Raw genomic sequence first — 19,942 nt, forward strand, 5'->3', positions numbered from 1 at the left:
AGACCTCCTCACGGAGAAGACCGGTTACCTCTTGTTTCGTCCGTTGTTGACTTTGGATGTTGTATCTCCCTTTGTGTTCATGGATCTAGCACATGTGTGATCATTCTTGTTTGTTTTAGTGTTTCTGTCGTGTTTCCCCTCGTTTCCCCCTGCGTGTTCGTCCTGTTCTTCGCGGGATTTGCTCCTTTCGTGAAAGATTGGCCGATTAGGGTTCCACGAAAGGAGCGGAATCCCATGAATCCACGGTAAGGAGCGGAATCCCATGAAGAACATGAAGAACACAAAGGGGAAACACAAGAGGAACACTCAAACTAACAAGAACAAGTCACAAAAGTGCTAGATCCTCGGACATAGAACGATACATGCTCCACGGTCAACTAGGGACGATACACGGTAACCGGTCTTCTCCGTGAGGAGGTCTTGATGTTCTTCCCTAAAGAGGGGTCTTGAATCCTCTTGGGGGATCTTCTCCGTAGGAGGCTCGAATCTCCGAGGAGAAGGTAACCAAGTGGATGAGCAAAGCTCTCACACAAACATGAGCTAATCCTTTGCTAACCCTAGCTAGAAGGAATAGGTGGAGTATTTATAGTCTTAGTGCAAAAGAGGGGGCGAAGGGGTACATTGGCTGCGGCCCAAACACGAATCAGCACATAGGCGTCGGACGTCCGGGGGTCACCGGTCATCCGGAGGCTCGCGAGGGTCCGTAGGTCCGGTGCCTGTCGGACGTTCGTAATTTCGGCTCGGGTGTGCTTCGGTCGGACGTCCGGTCGAGGTCAGATGTCTGGGCATCGTCGGTCGTCCGAGGGGCTCCAGAAATCCGTAGATTTGGCTCGGGTGCGGGGGCGTCGGTCGTCCGGAGAGGGCCGGACGTCCGGAGCCTTGAGGTCGTCGGACGTCTGGTCCAGGCTAGTCGTCCGGAGCCTGTAGCTTCCTCTTCATCATTTCTTCTTATCCGTCTTCACGTCCATCTTCCTCTTCTTCTTCTTCTCCTTGTTCCTTAGCTTCTCCATGGTACCTGAGCATGCACAAAGTATCCGTATGAGATAGTAGCCATGTCTCATGTGCATCAAAGTGGAAATCTGAAAGGAGTGATGTCACCTCGGTTTCGAGAGCTCTTGCATGTGCTCGTGTCATGGGTCCAAGAGGTGTCATAGGAGATGTAGTTGGGTCCATGGGGATGGCCTTGGGATGCTCCACATCAGATAGTTTAGTTGTGCGCCAGAAAGTTTCTCACTAAAATAAGAAATTGGGCGCTTCTCTTGCATTAAAACACCTCCTATACCATTGCCACTAGGATCACAAGGAACTTCAAAAGTTTTGTCAAAATTGGGAAAGGCAAGCAAAGGGGCATGTGTAAGCAAATTTTTAAGCTCATGAAATGCGATATCTTGGGATGGTCCTCAAACAAATGGCGCATTCTTCTTACTCAAAGCATGCAAAGGGGATGCAATAGTGCTAAAATCCTTAACGAATCTACGATAGAAACTTCACACTTGTCGCAAGTTTGTAGGTTGTGGCCAAGTTTTAATAGCATCAATTTTAGCTTCATCAACATGAACACCGTGAGATGACACAACAAACCCAAGAAAACAAGCTTATCGACACCAAAAAGGCATTTGTCCCTATTAGCATAAAGGCGCTCTTCTCTTAGAGTTTGCAAAACAGTTTGAGGATGTGTCACATGATCTTGTAGTGACTTGCTAAACATGAGTATATCATCAAAGTATACTACAACAAATACACCAATGTAAGGTCTAAGAACAGAATGCATCACACGCATATAGGTGTCGGGTGCTTTGGATAAGCCCATAGGTATACCAAGCCATTCATATAAGCCACATTTTGTCTTAAATGTAGTTTTCCATTCGTCACGCTCTTGTATGCGGATTTGGTAGTAGCCACTCGTAAGATCAATCTTAGAAAAAATTGTGGCACTGCTAAGCTCATCGAGCATGTCGTCTAAGCATGGTATGGGATAACGGTATCCAACTGTCGGTGCAATAAACCTTGGCGTATGTTGCCCAGACTGTACATAGGCACGGATGCAAGACTGCGGCAACAAGACAAGGCCAAACTGAATAGATAGCTCTTTGAGGAATCAAAGTGTGGATCAAGAAGACCAAGACAAGCCAAAGGAGCAAGATGTCACTAAGTAAAAACCTCCCTTACCAGGTAGGCGAGCCCGGTCAGGTCGAGGCTACATCGAAAACAAGTCCCAAGACTTCCCCGGCACGCTTGCCGGGGATACCTAGGGTGGATCACCCTGCCAAGGCACCACCGTTCCACCGCACAGCGACTCAAGACACTTATTAGTGTGGTGTCGAGCCCCCAAGTAATTAAGTGGTTGTCATTTGGCATGTGGTAGCCATTTGTGCATAAGATTCACCCTACATGACACCTGTCCGAAGATGTGTCAGGCAGACAGGGCGAGAGATGGCTAGATAGGTGTGGCAAGGCTTGTCAGGCTACATTAACAACGTGACACTAAGCAGTGCATTTAATGCACGTTGTACTGTCTACAGAGTTAGGTATGATAGCACTGTTTGCTATTTAATCGATGGGTAATGACTGATTTGCCATTGTGGTAACCCCTTGTACACTCTTGTACACAGTTACGCGCGTAGCTGTTCTCCCTGAGGCGACCTTGCCAGGCTTGAGTGTTGCGTGTTCGTCATGGTCCTCCATCCAATCCACCAAACCAGCAGTAGGGTTTTATGCTTCGTAGCAGCCTGAACATGGGTAAACACCACCCGCGTCACCATTGTCGTGCTGCCCTACGGTCTCCGCTCTTTGTGCAACATGCCCTTCCCCCTTGCCAAACCACAAGGGGCCAATGGCCTCAATTCCATGACATCTTTGGTGTGCTAGGTAGGGGGTGACCGCTTGCGTGAACCCGAGGTTGTAAGCAGCGCATCAATCTTCATCGTCGACTTCTTCATCGACGACTTCATTATCCATGGCACCCAAGAAATAGTGCGGCGCTACAGCTCACCCGTCCACCTCGAAGGCCCCCTCACATGCAGCCACTAATACCGTGGGGGCTGCGTTGGGGCATGGGGACGTGGATGCCGCGGGCAACATGACCAGCGTAGGCGGCGTTGTAACCATTCCCCTATAGCCGAAGCGGGAGCAGGAGGCTCCTGAGGAGGACAACATCAATAGCACCCTCGCAGCCATGCTCCATAGATGCGGGTGGGGAGAATATTCAATGTCTGCCTCTCCACCTCATTGAAGGACGCAGCCGCAACGATGGTGCTCGCTCTGGTGCGAATCGCAACCCTCTAGTTGCCCCTGCTGTGGACGTAGCTATGGGGCACACGCCTTCCCCAGGGCACATTACAAACAAAAGACACATCCGTGACATTTTTGGCAAGAACGATTTTTTCTGTGATGCTTATGACACTTCTATGACGATAATTGTGACAAAACCCGGTATCATCATAGATGTGATGGGCTCCTACTTCTATGAAAAAAATCATGACATAAAATGGGCTTTTCGTCCTGGGCGGGCCGGAGACGCACCTCCATGACATTCTTTGGGCCGTCCATGACGGAAAAAATCATGGTAGAAGCGAGGGCGAGGAAAATTTCAGGGAGTTCCCGGTTACGGTGGGTGGTCCGGGTCGAGCGATGTACGGAGTTTGCGTGTTTCTCTCGTACACGTACGTGCATGTGTGCGAGGCATTGCGCTCTAACTAAACCCAAGCAAGGCGTTGGGCTCTAACTGAACCCGAGTGATTGCACTAGCTACGTTACTGAACCCCGATCGATCCCTTACTGTTAACTGAACCCGAGTGATTCCTTCGCTACTGCTGCTAACTGAAGCCGATCGAAGCTGCCTCTTGATGAATAGTTCCCGATGGGGTTGGATGAACAGTTCCCGATGGGGTTGGATGAACAGGATCCCATTGTAGTAGAGGCTGTTGCCGCTGGATGAACAAGATCCCAATCGCGGAGGTGGGGTGGAGAATAGTAGCCGGTGGAGGGACCCCGTGGAGGGTTGGTTGAACAGGACTCCATGGAGGGCTGGCTGAACAGGACCCCGTGTAGGGCTGGTTCAATAGTAGCCGGTGGAGGCTGGATGAACAGGACCCCGTGGAGGGCAGGATGAATAGTAGACGGTGGAGGATGGATGAACAGTGGCTGGTAGAGGCTGGAGGAAGTCGACGGTGGATGAACTGTGGCAGGTGGAAGCTGGAGGAAGTTGACGGTGGATGAACAGTAGCCCGTGGAGTCCCGTTTTGTGGTACTCCACACCCCTCCTGATGAGCATGACCCCGTTTCGACCATAGGCTCTCCAACACAAGTATGTTTCCTCTGTTTTGCAGTACGCCACACCCCTCCCGATCAACAACACCTCATTTCGACCGTAGGCACTCAAACAAAAGTCTATTTCCTCTATTTTGCGGCACGACAAACCCTTCTCGATGAACAGGACCCCGTATCGACTGTACATGGTCGAACAGAAGGCCGTTTCCTTCATTCTGCGGTACACCAGACCTGTTTCGGCTATTCCGTCCAAGCCGGTTGGCTCCCGATGAACACGTGACGTTATTTACTCCATTCTGACCCAGCCGGATGGCTGCCGATGAACAGGATGACGTCCCTATACGCGTTTGAGACCCCGCCCGTGTGTACGTACGTAGCCATATTTACTATCTTGCAGCCTGGTCGTACGTACATGTACACGACATAGACGGGACTTCTTGACATGCTACGTCGGCGCCTCTACTTCAACACGTGTTGCTCCTTACTCGGCCACGGTATGTCGTTGCAGAGAGACCGATCGACCGCTATGTACGTACACGTTCACGGCCGGACAGATAACACTACCTTCACTTCAACAGGCGGGTCCCAGCTATCAGGGGGTAAGAAGGATGTTCCTTCCGTGCGAAGATAAAGCCGGTGGGTCCAAGCTGCCAGGGGGAAAGATTTTTTCATGAAATACAGAGGCCCTTCCGGTAGGTCCGAGGTCTCAGGTGGAGGAATCATGATTTTGCGCGTAATAAGGAGGTACTTCCTTGCATGCGGCCATGGACCCAGCTGTCCGCCTCTCCACTTACAATGCTCTTCTGATGGATGTCGTTCGTTGACCGTGTTGACGACTCCGTACTGCCCGAGAGCACCAAGGTGGTGGACGATGGCGCGACCTAGGAAGGGAATGACCCGGAGCCGGGAATACGCAGAAGTGGATGCCCACGAGGAGGGGAGTATGAAGGTTGACTGCTTTGGCTGTAGTTTGAGGATACCGTCTCTGGAGAATAATAGGAGTGTGGGTGAGGAGAGGGAAAGCCTGGCCAGCGGTGGGAGTAGGGTGGGGTAGTGAGGCCTACGTGGCAGCACAGCCGGCCACAGGAGGCAGGAGCAAGCGCGGCCGACGCTAGTTTGAGCGGCAGGAGCAAGAAGACCAGAGGTTGAAGAAGCACGACTACTGTTGGATGGACATCGTACGGTCATCGTAGCTCAAATCGTTTATATTTGCTAAGTTGACAAAGCCCTGCGTCCGCGTCAACTTTGTAGGCCCACAAATCAGCCTGCAAATATGGTGGGACTAACATAGCAGCGGGGGTATTCATTTTATTGTTCGTAATAGCCGGTGGATTTGAGCTATCAGTGGGGGGAATATTTTTTCGCAAAATACAGAGGCCCTTCCGGTGGGTCCCAGCTGTCAAGAGCAGGAATCATTATTTTGCGCGTAATAAGGAGGCACTTCCTACACACAAAAAAGGAGGCACTTCCTTGCGTGTGGCAGTGGACCCAGCTATCAGCCTCTCCACATACAGTGCTCTTCCAATGGATGTCATTCGTTGACCAGGCCGTGCCGAGAGCACCAAGGTGGTGGACGACGGTAGGCCAAGTAACGTCTTTTTCTATCTTCCCACTCATCTCCACTATACCCTCGTCTTCTAATTCCTTCCATTCGACCAAAGAATTCTCTATAATAATTCGCAAATCCAAATCTGCTAATTGTTCTCTAATAGCACCTGCTCCTGTCGCAATTTCCCGATTTCAAAATGTTGCAAAGCCTGGGGTAGAAAAAAAGGGAGAAATGTTGTGGTTACAGGATGCAATTTCCTCTTCGAATAAACCTCGTGTATGAACAAATCGATGAGAGGGTAAGATCTCGCGCTGTCAGCACTCACTTTGGCTTCAAGGTGCTCGATCAGCTCCTGATCTATGGGATTGAACTTGACGCCAGCTGGCAGCACCGGCCAATCCATCTTGGACTTGCATCGGTTAATTCTAGTTAGATGGTACTCAATGTATGATCAATCTACTGTTTTAAGTAAATGATGAAAGATTTCGATAGATAAGTGATACTCCAAATATGAAGTCCACAACACCCGAAGAAACTGGGGTCTGGGATTCATTACTACATGTAGACTCTAAAGACTTGAAAACCCCCATAAAGATCAAAATCATAATACAGGGCGACAGGACGAATACTCACTGGAGCGGCCTCGCTGGTTCCTTCCTTCATCTAGCTAGCTTATAGAGCATCCTTGTTGAGATCGATTTTTTTAGCATCTTCCTTTTGACTACTTGCAATGAAGTATAGCAACTCCAGTAGCTCATCGCTCATCGTACCAAATGGATCAGAACAAGGCGGCGGCTGGGATGCGGGGAGACCGGGAGAGAATGGGAGAGTGATTTTGTAGAGAATGGGAGAGTGCTGTTGTAGTACGAGAGGGGTGAGCCGAACACGCTGCCGGGACTCTTGTGTCACCTCGCGCGCAGCGTGTTGTCATGTCAATTCATGTGTGGTAGACTTTGAAGGCTACATGAGTAATACAAAATATAATTCCCATAGGACAACAAGTGCGCACTTGAAGCCTAATTGATATATATATATATGTATATATATACTAGCAAAAGAGCCCGTGCGTTGCAACGGGAGAGAAAACATAACACACGCTCTTAAGTCAAGACCATAATAGGTCCATCTCCTTTATTTTTGCGAGGCATCATATTTGTGTTGCTGCTTATCCTCCTCTCCCTCACCGGCGATGGCCTCGGTGTTCACAAAAAACAACAAAAAACGTGTGTTGAATATGGTTAATCCTAAGGCGTCTCTCTCTCCCTCTCTCTCTCTCTCTCTCTCTCTCTCTCTCTCTTTCTCTCACTCTTGCGATGAGAAATCTGTTGTTTTCCCCTGCGACATTTTTCAGAGGTATGCATGTGTAGTTATCGATGTTTTCTTCTCCGTATATGGTTATAGTGGGGTGTTTATTTGCAATCCGGATTGCCGTTGGTATTAAAAAAAGAATCTTGCGCTATAAGTTATAAGTTTGCTTCCATAACAATATTTAAAAAATATTTAACAGGTAAAATTAACATCATATTTAGATTCCACACATTTTTCTAATAAAATTTCATATATAATATGTTAAAGTCAAATTTACAGTTTAAAAGATACATATAATTTAGAAAATCATTTGGTTTGACTCAAATATATTCCAAAATAATATTTAAAATACTTAACAGGTAAAAATAATCTCATATTCATATTCTACACATTTTTCTAATCATATTTCATATATAACATGTTCAAATCGGAGTTACGGTTTAAAAGATATGGATGATTTTAAAAAGCATTTGTTTCTCCAGCTTCCCCTTCTTCTCCTCCATCTTTTTCATCGCATGGCTTCTGTAGTCGGCGTTCCAGTCGGCAAACCCCTCATATCACGGAACAACGACTTTGCCTCGTGTTCTTCCCATGCGTTCAGGATTTCCCTGGGCGCGCGTAAGCTCATCATTCTCTGTGTTGGGCGTGAACAACCCCGTTTGAGCCTCTTCTATTGCAACAAGTATTTTGACGTCGGCTCCTTTAATACTTGCCTTCTCCAAAACCTGGACTATCTTTGGGTCCAACGTCCCCCCATGCACATAGAACCAAGTCCTGCACCTAGGGGGCAGCTCAATGTAACTGGAATGACCCCTGCATCCACCATCTGTTGCTCAGCCTTATCCCACTTAGGCTGGGCCACCGCGTAGCCACCTGGCCCAGCCTATGGTAATGCTCCTTTCTCGCAGCATTGAGCTTATTTACTCTCGACCATTCCTTAGCTAATTCCAATTCCTTGAATTTCACGAAAGATGCAGATGTTCTCGTGAATTCTGGAGTCTTCTTCCTCCTTCGATGTACTTGGCCCATATACTTTTCTTGTGGTTGTTGAATGCAACCACCATCTTCCTCAGAGCAGCGTCCTTGGCTTTCTACACATCTACATCTATGAAATGATCTGGTAGGGTGAAATGTGACATGAGAGATTCCCAAAGCAGATCTTTTGCTCTTTGGTCAACAAAAGTAAGGTATGGAAGTGAAGAACACGAGGAAAAGTCATTGTTTCGTGGTATGAGGGGTTTTCCGACTAGAACGCCGACTACAGAAGCCATGCGATGAAAAAGATGGAGGAGGAGAAGAAGGGGAAGCTGGAGGAGGACCAAAGGAAGCAGGAAGCAGAACGCCTTAAAGGCCTAGAATCAACGCACGTAGAGTTGGCACTTCAATTCCAGCGGCAGCAAGAGCAGATCGACTCACTTAGCCAAGAAAGGGGGTCTCAGAAGCGGCAACAGCTAGCGGATCCAGCATTGGATAGTAGCGTCCAATCCATGCCGAGAAGCAGCGTGGGTTCCGCCCCGGGCGAGGCACTGCTGGATAGATACCCTGTGGATGACATCATCGATAACACTAATTGTGAGCTACATTTCAAAATGAAGAACATATCCATGAAGGTCGCGGACGCCATTGATTATACAATTTCCCCTGAAGCAACCTTCCATTGCAACCCGATTCCAGCTGGCTATGCTTGTGTCGTGGTTGATGAAGTGGTGGCACAATATTCGGGGCTAGAGCTTGACATTCCTAGAGGTGACGACAAGCACACACTGGGAGATGCCATATATCGTATCATTCTACGGAGAAAGGATTGCATCATCTTTCCAAGGCCACCGACACCGCGTAGCTGACTCCTCCTCGAAGTCCGCCACCGCGTCAGCAGACTCCCACTCCTCCAAGTCATCAGCCACCGCCTCAGCAGAGTCTTGCTCCTTCAAGTCCGCCAACACGTCAGGCCACTCCTCCTCCTCCAAGTCCGGCACAGAGTCAGGCCACTTCTCCTCCTCCAAGTCCGGCACTGCATCAGCCCACTCCTCCTCCTCCAAGTCCGGCAATGCGTCAGCCCACTCCTCCTCCTCGAAGTTAGGCACGTCAGCCATATCCGCCGCCTCAGCGGGCTCCGCCACCTAAGAAACAACGGAAGAGAGCCGCCGCAACTATGGTGGCTAGCTGTACAAGTAAAGTTAGGCAAGTGATTTCAATATGGCCCAAGCCTGGCGCCTCTTCTGAAGAGGCCTTACGACATGAGTGTGGAGGAAAACGAAGTCGAATGCCAAGCCCAAGTGAGGGCCCATTTTGGACCGAAACCGCCACCGCCGCCAAAGGAGAAAGTGCCTGAGCATGTCGTTGACGACTTCATTCGTATGGCTCGAGCACCAGCTCCCAAGCCTAGGGACTCAGACTATGAGCGCCAAATCAGGAAGGCATATAGCGCACAACGGAATGAGTCAAGCTCGAGCTCCAGCCAATCAGCTGCCAAAAAATTGGGAAAACTATTCCCCGGCTGGTATAACAGGTGGTACAATTGACCCCCCGCTCATTGTACCAACACATGCGAGTACCGGCATCGATCAGCTGGTAATAACCGACACTCATAGAAGGATGGCTAAAGAGGCTGGCGTCACTGTTTATCAACTCCTAGAGATCGAGCCCATGGATACGGTTAGAGAGGAGGACATAAAACGTAAATATGCCTGTGACCATCCTATGGTGAAGCCTGAGGAGGTCAAGCTTCTATCAACGAGAATGTATGAATTGCATGAATGGTACATGAAGAAAGCCAAGACTACTGACCGAGAGTCCCTCATGATGGAAGTACCTAAAGGCTATTACTACCATGAAAAAGATATGTGGGTTGACTTTCAAGAAATGTTTTAGTTATTCAATCAAGACGTACTCGACAAATATATCGTCAGTTGCTATTGTTTGTAAGTGGTTTCTTTCTGTAATTAATTTAATTCTCTAGCTAGCTGTAGCGCTCGTTCAATTCATTACCTATAATTATCCTCACTATATTCTCTTCTGTGGTATTATGCAGAATGAAGATGTTTGAAATGAAAAAAGTTGGATGCTATGGCATTGGGTTCATTGACACATAGCATTAGTGAAAAGACATGGTCACAAGAATATGACCGACCATACTTAGAGAAAAGCTTGCTAGAGTTCTTGAAGCGCCTAAATGCCTATCCAGAAATACTACTTCCTTACAACTTCGGGTGAGTCACACTGTCTTGTACTACAAATTCTATTTTTGCTTACTAGCTAGATGTTAATAAGTGTATAGGGTTTAGGGTAGTTCATGAGTTATGCACATGCCCGCTTAATTATACATGCAAACATGTGTGCATGCAGTTACCACTGGATCTTGTTAATCATTGAAGTAGATGAGGGGAAAGTTCAAGTACTGGACTCACTACTTAAAAAAGGTACTGACTATGAAATCGTGAAGGGATGGTCAACAGGTAATTTCAATCATTATCGAACTATATATGTCAGCCTCTTTAGTTCGTCATTTCCTGATATCAACTAGTTAATAGCTCCTTTATTCATTTTATTTGCCGGCGGGCAGAGCTTGGCAAAAGTTCATCGAACATGTTGATGGCCAATGGAAAAAAGAGCTGAAATGGATCCGACCCAAGGTAATTAAATAAGTAGCTAGTACTAGCTAGCTACCATCTCTTTAATTCTAGTTTCAGTACCATTAATTATCATGCTTGAATAATTATTATCTGATTGAATTCTATTCTCATAAAGACCCTGAAGCAGGTGCTGGGGACTAATTTATGTGCATTCTACATTTGTGAGAACATTCGCATGATGACTACCGAAAGGACCAGAACAGATAGAGACCAATGGGTACGTTTGCCAGAACACTATTCACAATTTTTACATCATTATCTAATATATATATACACAAAACTAATAGTACATGTATATTTTGATCTCTTCTTTAAAGATGAAGGAGATGTGGGATCAGCTCCTACCGGAGGCTCGCGTACGAGCACTTCAAGAGGAAATAGCAGGGTTTTTTGCTCGACCAGGTCATAGATCCCAAAGGATAATTTCATTACGCACTACTACAGTAATGCCTCCATGTAATGATCTGCAAATTGTAGGAGAAATTTTATATACCAAATTGTATATATACATGTCTATGTGTGAATGGTGGTGCAAGACATTCGATGACCGGTTCTACGAGAAATTATATTTATATATATATATATGCATAACGTGTACAATATGTAGTATCGTAAAATACCAGCAAATAAAAAATTAAATGGAAAACACAAAATTAAAGGAAAACTAAGTCAGAAAAGAAAAACCCCTAAACCTTTTAGTACTGGTTGGTGTTACCAACCGGTACTAAAGGTCTCCCCGCCCCCGGCGCGGGCTCGTGCCATGTGGTGGCCCTTTAGTGGCGGTTCATGTTGAATCGGGACTAAAGGGGGGGACCTTTTGTCCCCACCCTTTACTGCCGGTTACAGAACCGGCACTAAAGGGCCTCATGAACCGGTGCTAAAGCCCAATTCTGCACTAGTGCATGCATTCATGCAACATGCAACACTCACACGTACACATGCACGCACGCAACACTCACGCATCCATGTGGTTGATAGCCCATGACGCAACACACACGCTCACGCTCAAGTGCTCAACCTACTCCCTTCATCCGCGAAAGACTGTACATATAGAGATTTACACATTGACCAAGAGGAACTGGAACTTCATGGCATAATTACCGTGCAGAAGTAGCAAACTAATGTGTGCATGCGACCATTGAGAGAAGAAGATTAAATGAAGGTTGTGGCATGCTGTAATTAAGGATAGACATGTAGCCTATAGCTACAGCACAAATTGGTGCATTAGTCAATCAATATCGATTAGATTAAAGGCTAAGTGCATTGGAAATGTAGATGTACACTCTTTGTTGGAAAATTTTCTAATGCTAGATGTATTGTTTTTCACGGACCGAGGGAGTGCACGTGCATGCACTCACATACACAGCCAGGGTGGTTTTCGCGCAAGGGTTGGACTCCTGTCGCGCTGCGTAGAGTTTTGTTAATTTCTTTGCTCTCCAAACTGACAGGTGGGACGCAGAAACCATGTGTCAATTTAACCAGTCAACAAAGTGCCACGTCGACTATGTGGCCTGTCAGTAGGGTGCAATACGGTGCTCCATGGTAAGCTAGTGACCGTATAATCACCGCAAAACTATATAGTGACTGTAATGAGCGTATTACTACATACGTTGACCACCTGTGTATTTTTCTCATTTCAAATTAAGCCATATTAACCGGAAAGGACGCAGTATGTACGAGTACTGCTTTGATGTGTCCTGTCAAGTCGCTGAACGAGGAGAAGCTTGCTTACTATGCCCTCTCCCTCGCCCACGCACGGTGGCTCACAGGACGATGAGAAGCTTGCTTACTATGTATGCATACGCCCTCTCCCTCGCCCACACGCGCGGTTGCACATAGGACGAGGAGAGGGTTTTGACTACAGTGCCCTCTCCCTCTCCCTCGCCCTCGCCCTCGTGGTGGACGTGCAGCAGTTCATTCGATGTCAGGTTGCCAAAAGCATATTGTACTATAGTATCATCATTGTTGGACCTTCCGAAGAGGCTAAGAGCCAAGTGCAAGGTTCACATGAGTACGAACTGTTGAACCTCCCGAAGAGGCAAAGAGCAAAGCGCAAGGTTTTACATGAGTTGTCGTCCTAGTAGGAGTACTACAACTATAGCGAACGATGCTACTGTATGATGCCACCATGTCACCTATATCCAACGTTGTGCCACCTTTTTTTTCTCAAAGAGGGTGTTGGAGCCCGTGCAACAACCACACAAGTTGCACATACACATAACACATGTACTAGTAATAAATTCTAAAGGACAAATGTCAATATGCCATACAAGTTCATCTCCACTTCATGTGATAAATTTGTGCACGACTAGTCTACATATATTCATAGCACTACCATTCACAATTTTCCATACTCCACTTACATGTTATAGATGGGCTCCATGTCCTCCTCCAGGTTCAAGTCCCAGCTGTTCTTCATGGATGGCATGATCCATAGAGGTGGGCAACGGGAATCATTGTTGCAACTTTCTAGTCCGATTCCACACAATTGAGACTCATCCAAGCTAAAGCGGCATAAATCAGGGATAGCGTGTCTCAGCATGTCGATCATCCAGCGGTGCACACTGAAGACACTACCATGCTTCAGGAACGGCAAGCCTTCAGTGTCGTGCACGGAAGGTGGCCTTCGCTTCACAATGGGGTAGCTCTCCCCAATGAAAAGCGAGTACTCTCCAAGAGTGTTCCTCGGCACCCACATAGCACCACGGGGGTCGAACTTGGTGTCGTTCATCTGGTACATGCCACATCTCAGATCTGGACACATGGTGACGTACATGGTCATGGTCCATGCATAATAACATTGTGCTCAAATATGGCGGTCAGTAATACTGTGTAGAAAATAGTCCTACTCCGGTATAGAGGAAGTAAAATAATCGGCTTTTTATATATAGCCATTCTTGGCTACATGGATGAGTTAGTAAGACATGGAAAAACAAAACTGGTGGGAGCTAGTGGGTTCAAGTCTTCAAGGGCCTAGCTAGCTATACGTGTCCTCCAAGGTAAAAAGTACTAGTACTATTAAGTAGTACAATAATGAAAGAGAAGGCGAGAGGGTAAAAAAGATATAATACTAGATTGTACTACTAGTACAGTAAACATGTCCTAGTCAAGAAAAGAAAATAACTAACAAGTACTACTACTCTAACAAACAACAATGAGAAAATGGAATACCTAGGTAGATGGTGACGATCCGATCGTGGTAGATTGTGTGACTATGTTGCACATCATGCTACCATGGGTAACAACTGCTAAGATAGTTGATCCCAATATGCCAAAGTCAGCTACTAGGTTCCAGGTTAGACCGAATCGCGGATGCAAATGCACATCCAGGATCGGCGATCTTATTTCGACCGGGGATGACTGGTCCCTGCAAAATAATGGAGTACCGTTAGGGATGCAAATGATGGTTTGTCCATTCCGATTGTAATCTCGCATACCGTAGGATGGCAACAAGATGAAATAAGTCCCCCGGCTTGTCACCGCGAAGATGCAACCTACATGGCACACGGTGTCTTTGAATGTCTAGGGGTACAAATCTACTGCGACAAACATGTGCCAGCCTCTGCCGTTACTGCCTCTTGTATTGATGGCAATCCTTATGTCGAACACCACGATGAGACAGTAATCGTCGTAGTCACATCGCTTTGTCGGCGGGTCCGCAATTGCTATCTTCTTCAATCTCATGTAGGCATCATCATACATATTCAAGGCCATGCAGTCCGGAAGGACGACCATTCCCTTCACGTGCACGACCAGCTGACCTCGTCTCCCTCCATTCTGCTGCTCCACTGGAACCTGCCAAGACCCCGACGACCATCACGGAGTACAACTACATGACAACCTTGGTCCGCTAACTGCACGCCAAGTACCACGACGATCGTGTACACTACCGTCTCCGAAGAGCCGTGTAACGGAACCGTCAAGTTCCACTACCGTCACGAGTACAACTACCGTCGACCCCGAAGGACTCGGATTCATCAAGTTCCCCTTCGAACCAGGAACCACTGCTTCCACTTCCGTCGACGAGGATCGATAGTACCACTACTACCCACTGCGCCCATGTATGATGAGAACATGACTACCTTGGATACGACCAAAAATATTGCATACATGCATATTTGTCAGGTGATTTCTAATGCAAACTATTCAATAATCTATTTATGTTATCCAAAACAAAAATACTTCACACACTTTTGTGTTTTGTCTAATTGCAGGTGTATGGGACATTTGTACAATCCACATATGAAGATAAGGGAAAAGGAGAAGTTTATGTTGTGTTCAAAAAGTCCTCTCACGTCACTTTTGGGCCAAGAGAAGATAGAGTCCAAGTCTTTCACGTTCTGAATTCAGATTCGGACTGCACAAACATACCTGACTCAAAACGCCAACAACTTTTTCATACGGACTCCGAATTGGGTGATTCTTTTTTTGTTGGAAACTAGATTTCGTGTTCTTTCCAACCCAAGTGGATTCACCTTCAAATTCGTCGGGAGCGTTGAGTTACGGACGAAACAATCTGACGTTGCAGCAGAATCCGAGTCAAACTACAAGCCCAAAGGTGTTGCATCACCTCCACTTGGGCCCATGAGCCATGTACGACCTAGGGTTAGTTTTAGGCTGCCTTGGGACGTCCTCCCACCTCCTTGGCCGCCACCCCTTGCTCCTATATAAGTAGATCCATCTAGTAGCTTTTTCCTTGGGATTTGTTTAGTTAAAAGTTAGCCATTGCAACTTCGTGTACTTCGTTTGTGTCCAACGACCAGACCAAGACCGCTTACGGATCCCCACCATTATCAATACCTCATATATATTTGCAATATTCAGATTGCTTTATCATATTCTTGCTCGTTCTTCGATTGCTTGCAGGAATAGACCTTCGTGGTCAGGCTGACCGTGCTTCCGACATCGTCAGTAGCCTCAGGAGATTGGTTTAGCGATTGCTAAGGCGCAACGTCGTGCACGTTTGTAGTCGGATCGTCAAAGTCGTCTCCACCAAATCGATAGTTATCATCTCATCGAAAGATCGGGACACCCTCGCCTCTATCAAGTGGTATCAGTTTTCAGGTTGCTCGGTGAGAATTTCCAGTTTTCCTAGATTAGATTTATTTTCTTACCTATTGTCCAAGAAAAATCCACCAAAAAGAGTTAGATCTATTCATCCTTTGTCCAAGCCAGTCTGAGCCTTTGCAATTTTCTTTTCATTGCTCGCATAGTTAAATTATCAGTTGCATCGTCGTGTCGAGTTGCTGGTCTTAGTGTCTAGGTCGTTTAGAGTTTCGAGTTCTGTTCACATTAGTCACGTCGCCGCTGCATCGTTATCCCTTCCGCTGTCCACCACCCATCCATCAATTTCCTCCACGTGCTACCCACCGTTCATTGTCATAATCATAGTTGAGATCGTTCCCATCTTTGCTTGATCCAATCTACATCTTATCTAGTTTGTTTTGGAAAGAGGGAGAGAGAAAAAAAAAGATAGAGAAAAAAAACGAGAGAAAAAAAAAGTAAAAAAAAAGTCAGAGAAGAAAAAAGAAAGGAAAAGAAAAAGAAAGTGTGAGAAAAAAAAGAGAGGAGAAAAAAAAATTCGGATCTATCTAGACTCAATCTCGTAGTTGAATTCGGATTGGAATCTGTTTTGTGCACTGATCAGTAAAACAGGCATAACTTCCTCATATGAAGTCTGTTTTGGCTCCGCGAGTACTCAAATGAAAGCTAGCGACGAGCCGCATCTAAATAGTTGCAAAAGCTAGTTCAGTATTTGGCACCTCAACATCAGCTTCTAAATAGGTCTACTGCTATTGTGATCTTCACTTATATCTTGCTGTCCAGAGCTACTTCATATCCTTTATTGATGCTAGTTGTGCTACGACGTGACCTCATTAGTGTTCTAGGCTCGCATCTCTAGTTTGGTCTAGCTTAGGACCAGCACAGTACCGTCGTTGAGCGTTTATTCAACATTGCATCTCTGAATTGATTATTGCTAATCTTTTGCTACCATATATAGCCAACCCAGCTCCACATATTTCTACACCGTGTATACATACGTTCCCCTGGCAATCGTTTTACACAATCTTCGGACTTATTTGACACCGCTGGTTGCCTGTCACCACCTGCCGCATGGTAAGAACTTGTAAGATATTGATATTTGCTTTACTGTGAGCACTTTACAACCACATCCTAGTAGTTCATAGGAACATTATTCTCGAATTTTGGTTCTTGTTTCTACTAATCATGACAGGTTCCAGAGATAGAAGTTCTTGGATGACGGACACATCTTCACCATCACGAGAGTTGGGACAACACACACAAGCATATGGTCAGGTTATCTCTTTACCATCATTTGAGGGTAGATTTAATCCTGCTATTTATCTAGCTTGGGAGCTTGAAGTAGAACATGTTTTTAGTCACCATGATTTTTCTGAACTTGAGAGAGTACGAGCTACCATTAGAGCATTTACTGGTTTTGCTTCTGTTTGGTGGAGTGTATATTATAAGAAAAACATTGATAACCAACCCACAACTTGGAAAGTTTTGAAAGCTGTAATGAGACAACATTTTTTTCCTCCTTACTATCGTCGTGAATTGCGTCGCAAATTGGAGCAATTAAAACAAGGCAGTAACACTGTTCATGCTTACTACCAAGAGTTCAAATCTTATATGCATCATTGTGACATAGAAGAATCTGAGGATGATACAATGAATAGATTTTTTGGTGGTTTGAACCATGATATTCAGGCAAGATTTCAGTATATTCCTCGTTGCATTACTGGTATGTATGTCCGTGCTTGTACCTTTGAGAGACAAATACAGGAGGATGCATTGGGTGACTACAACAACTACTATTCCAGTTCATGCTCACCACCGCCGGTTGGTTACTCCACTATTGCATCTACTAGAGCAGCCCCACCTCGGATTGTGAGCGCGATATCATCTCAAGAGTATGGTACATTGTCAACGTCCGTACCTACATCAGCTACATCTCTGCGAGGTAACAGTAAAGGTCTTGATGATATAACTTCACATGAGAATGAAGCATGCCTAGTTAACTTGAATGCATCATGTGTTGAGTTACCTGTTGATTTGAGCACACCACCTATTTTAGAGACTCTTGTTACTGTCATGAATGCGTCATGTGATCAAACAACTGAAATATCAACAATTTTGAGTGCACCCATTGAATTAACTGTTGATGCAAAAGAACCAATGTTTAATCATTTTGATATGACCTCTAATCTTGATGATGATTCTGTGTCCAATGACTTATTGCATGTTTGCTTATTTAAGCATGTTGTAGCATGTAAATTTGATGCAAGTAAGGTTTATTCATCGTAGTTAGGATGGTTTAATGATGAACATTGCCAATCTTTTGAAGTGAATAAGAGCTTCACTTATATGTGCAAACTGAGTTGCAATATTTTCATGCCTTCTACTTCTTGTGATAATTTTTTGGCTTTAGATTTTATGAACAATGAAAGTTACTCATGTATACATGTGACATATGTGCAAAAATCAAGGGAAGTTAAACTGGATGACATATACATATACCACATGTACACCTTGTCTCTTTTGTTAGCCACATTTTAGATTAAGCAACGCCGAGGACGGCTTTGTTTTCAAAAAGGGGAGGATGATGAGAACATGACTACCTTGGATACGACCAAAAATATTGCATACATGCATATTTGTCAGGTGATTTCTAATGCAAACTATTCAATAATCTATTTATGTTATCCAGAACAAAAATACTTCACACACTTTTGTGTTTTGTCTAATTGCAGGTGTATGGGACATTTGTACAATCCACATATGAAGATAAGGGAAAAGGAGAAGTTTATGTTGTGTTCAAAAAGTCCTCTCACGTCACTTTTGGGCCAAGAGAAGATAGAGTCCAAGTCTTTCATGTTCTGGATTCAGATTCAGACTGCACAAACATACCTGACTCAAAACGCCAACAACTTTTTCATACGGACTCCGAATTGGGTGATTCTTTTTTTGTTGGAAACTAGATTTCGTGCTCTTTCCAACCCAAGTGGATTCACCTTCAAATTCGTCGGGAGCGTTGAGTTACGGATGAAACAATCTGACGTTGCAGCAGAATCCGAGTCAAACTACAAGCCCAAAGGTGTTGCATCACCTCCACTTGGGCCCATGAGCCATGTACGACCTAGGGTTAGTTTTAGGCTGCCTTGGGACGTCCTCCCACCTCCTTGGCCGCCACCCCTTGCTCCTATATAAGTAGATCCATCTAGTAGCTTTTTCCTTGGGATTTGTTTAGTTAAAAGTTAGCCATTGCAACTTCGTGTACTTCGTTTGTGTCCAACGACCAGACCAAGACCGCTTACGGATCCCCACCATTATCAATACCTCATATATATTTGCAATATTCAGATTGCTTTATCATATTCTTGCTCGTTCTTAGATTGCTTGCAGGAATAGACCTTCGTGGTCAGGCTGACCGTGCTTCCGGCATCGTCAGTAGCCTCAGGAGATTGGTTTAGCGATTGCTAAGGCGCAACGTCGTGCACGTTTGTAGTCGGATCGTCAAAGTCGTCTCCACCAAATCGATAGTTATCATCTCATCGAAAGATCGGGACACCCTCGCCTCTATCAAGTGGTATCAGTTTTCAGGTTGCTCGGTGAGAACTTCCAGTTTTCCTAGATTAGATTTATTTTCTTACCTATTGTCCAAGAAAAATCCACCAAAAAGAGTTAGATCTATTCATCCTTTGTCCAAGCCAGTCTGAGCCTTTGCAATTTTCTTTTCATTGCTTGCATAGTTGAATTATCGGTTGCATCGTCGTGTCGAGTTGCTGGTCTTAGTGTCTAGGTCGTTTAGAGTTTTGAGTTCTGTTCACATTAGTCACGTCGCCGCTGCACCGTTATCCCTTCCGCTGTCCACCACCCATCCATCAATTTCCTCCACGTGCTACCCACCGTTCATTGTCATAATCATAGTTGAGATCGTTCCCATCTTTGCTTGATCCAATCTACATCTTATCTAGTTTGTTTTGGAAAGAGGGAGAGAGAAAAAAAAAGATAGAGAAAAAAAAGAGAGAAAAAGAAGTAAAAAAAAAGTCAGAGAAGAAAAAAGAAAGGAAAAGAAAAAGAAAGTGTGAGAAAAAAAAGAGAGGAGAAAAAAAAACAAAATTCGGATCTATCTAGACTCAATCTCGTAGTTGAATTCGGA

This window comes from Triticum urartu, chromosome 7A (genome assembly GCF_056163025.1).
Source record: "Triticum urartu cultivar PI428250 chromosome 7A, HENAU_Tu73, whole genome shotgun sequence".
NCBI classification, from domain to species: Eukaryota; Viridiplantae; Streptophyta; class Magnoliopsida; order Poales; family Poaceae; genus Triticum; species Triticum urartu.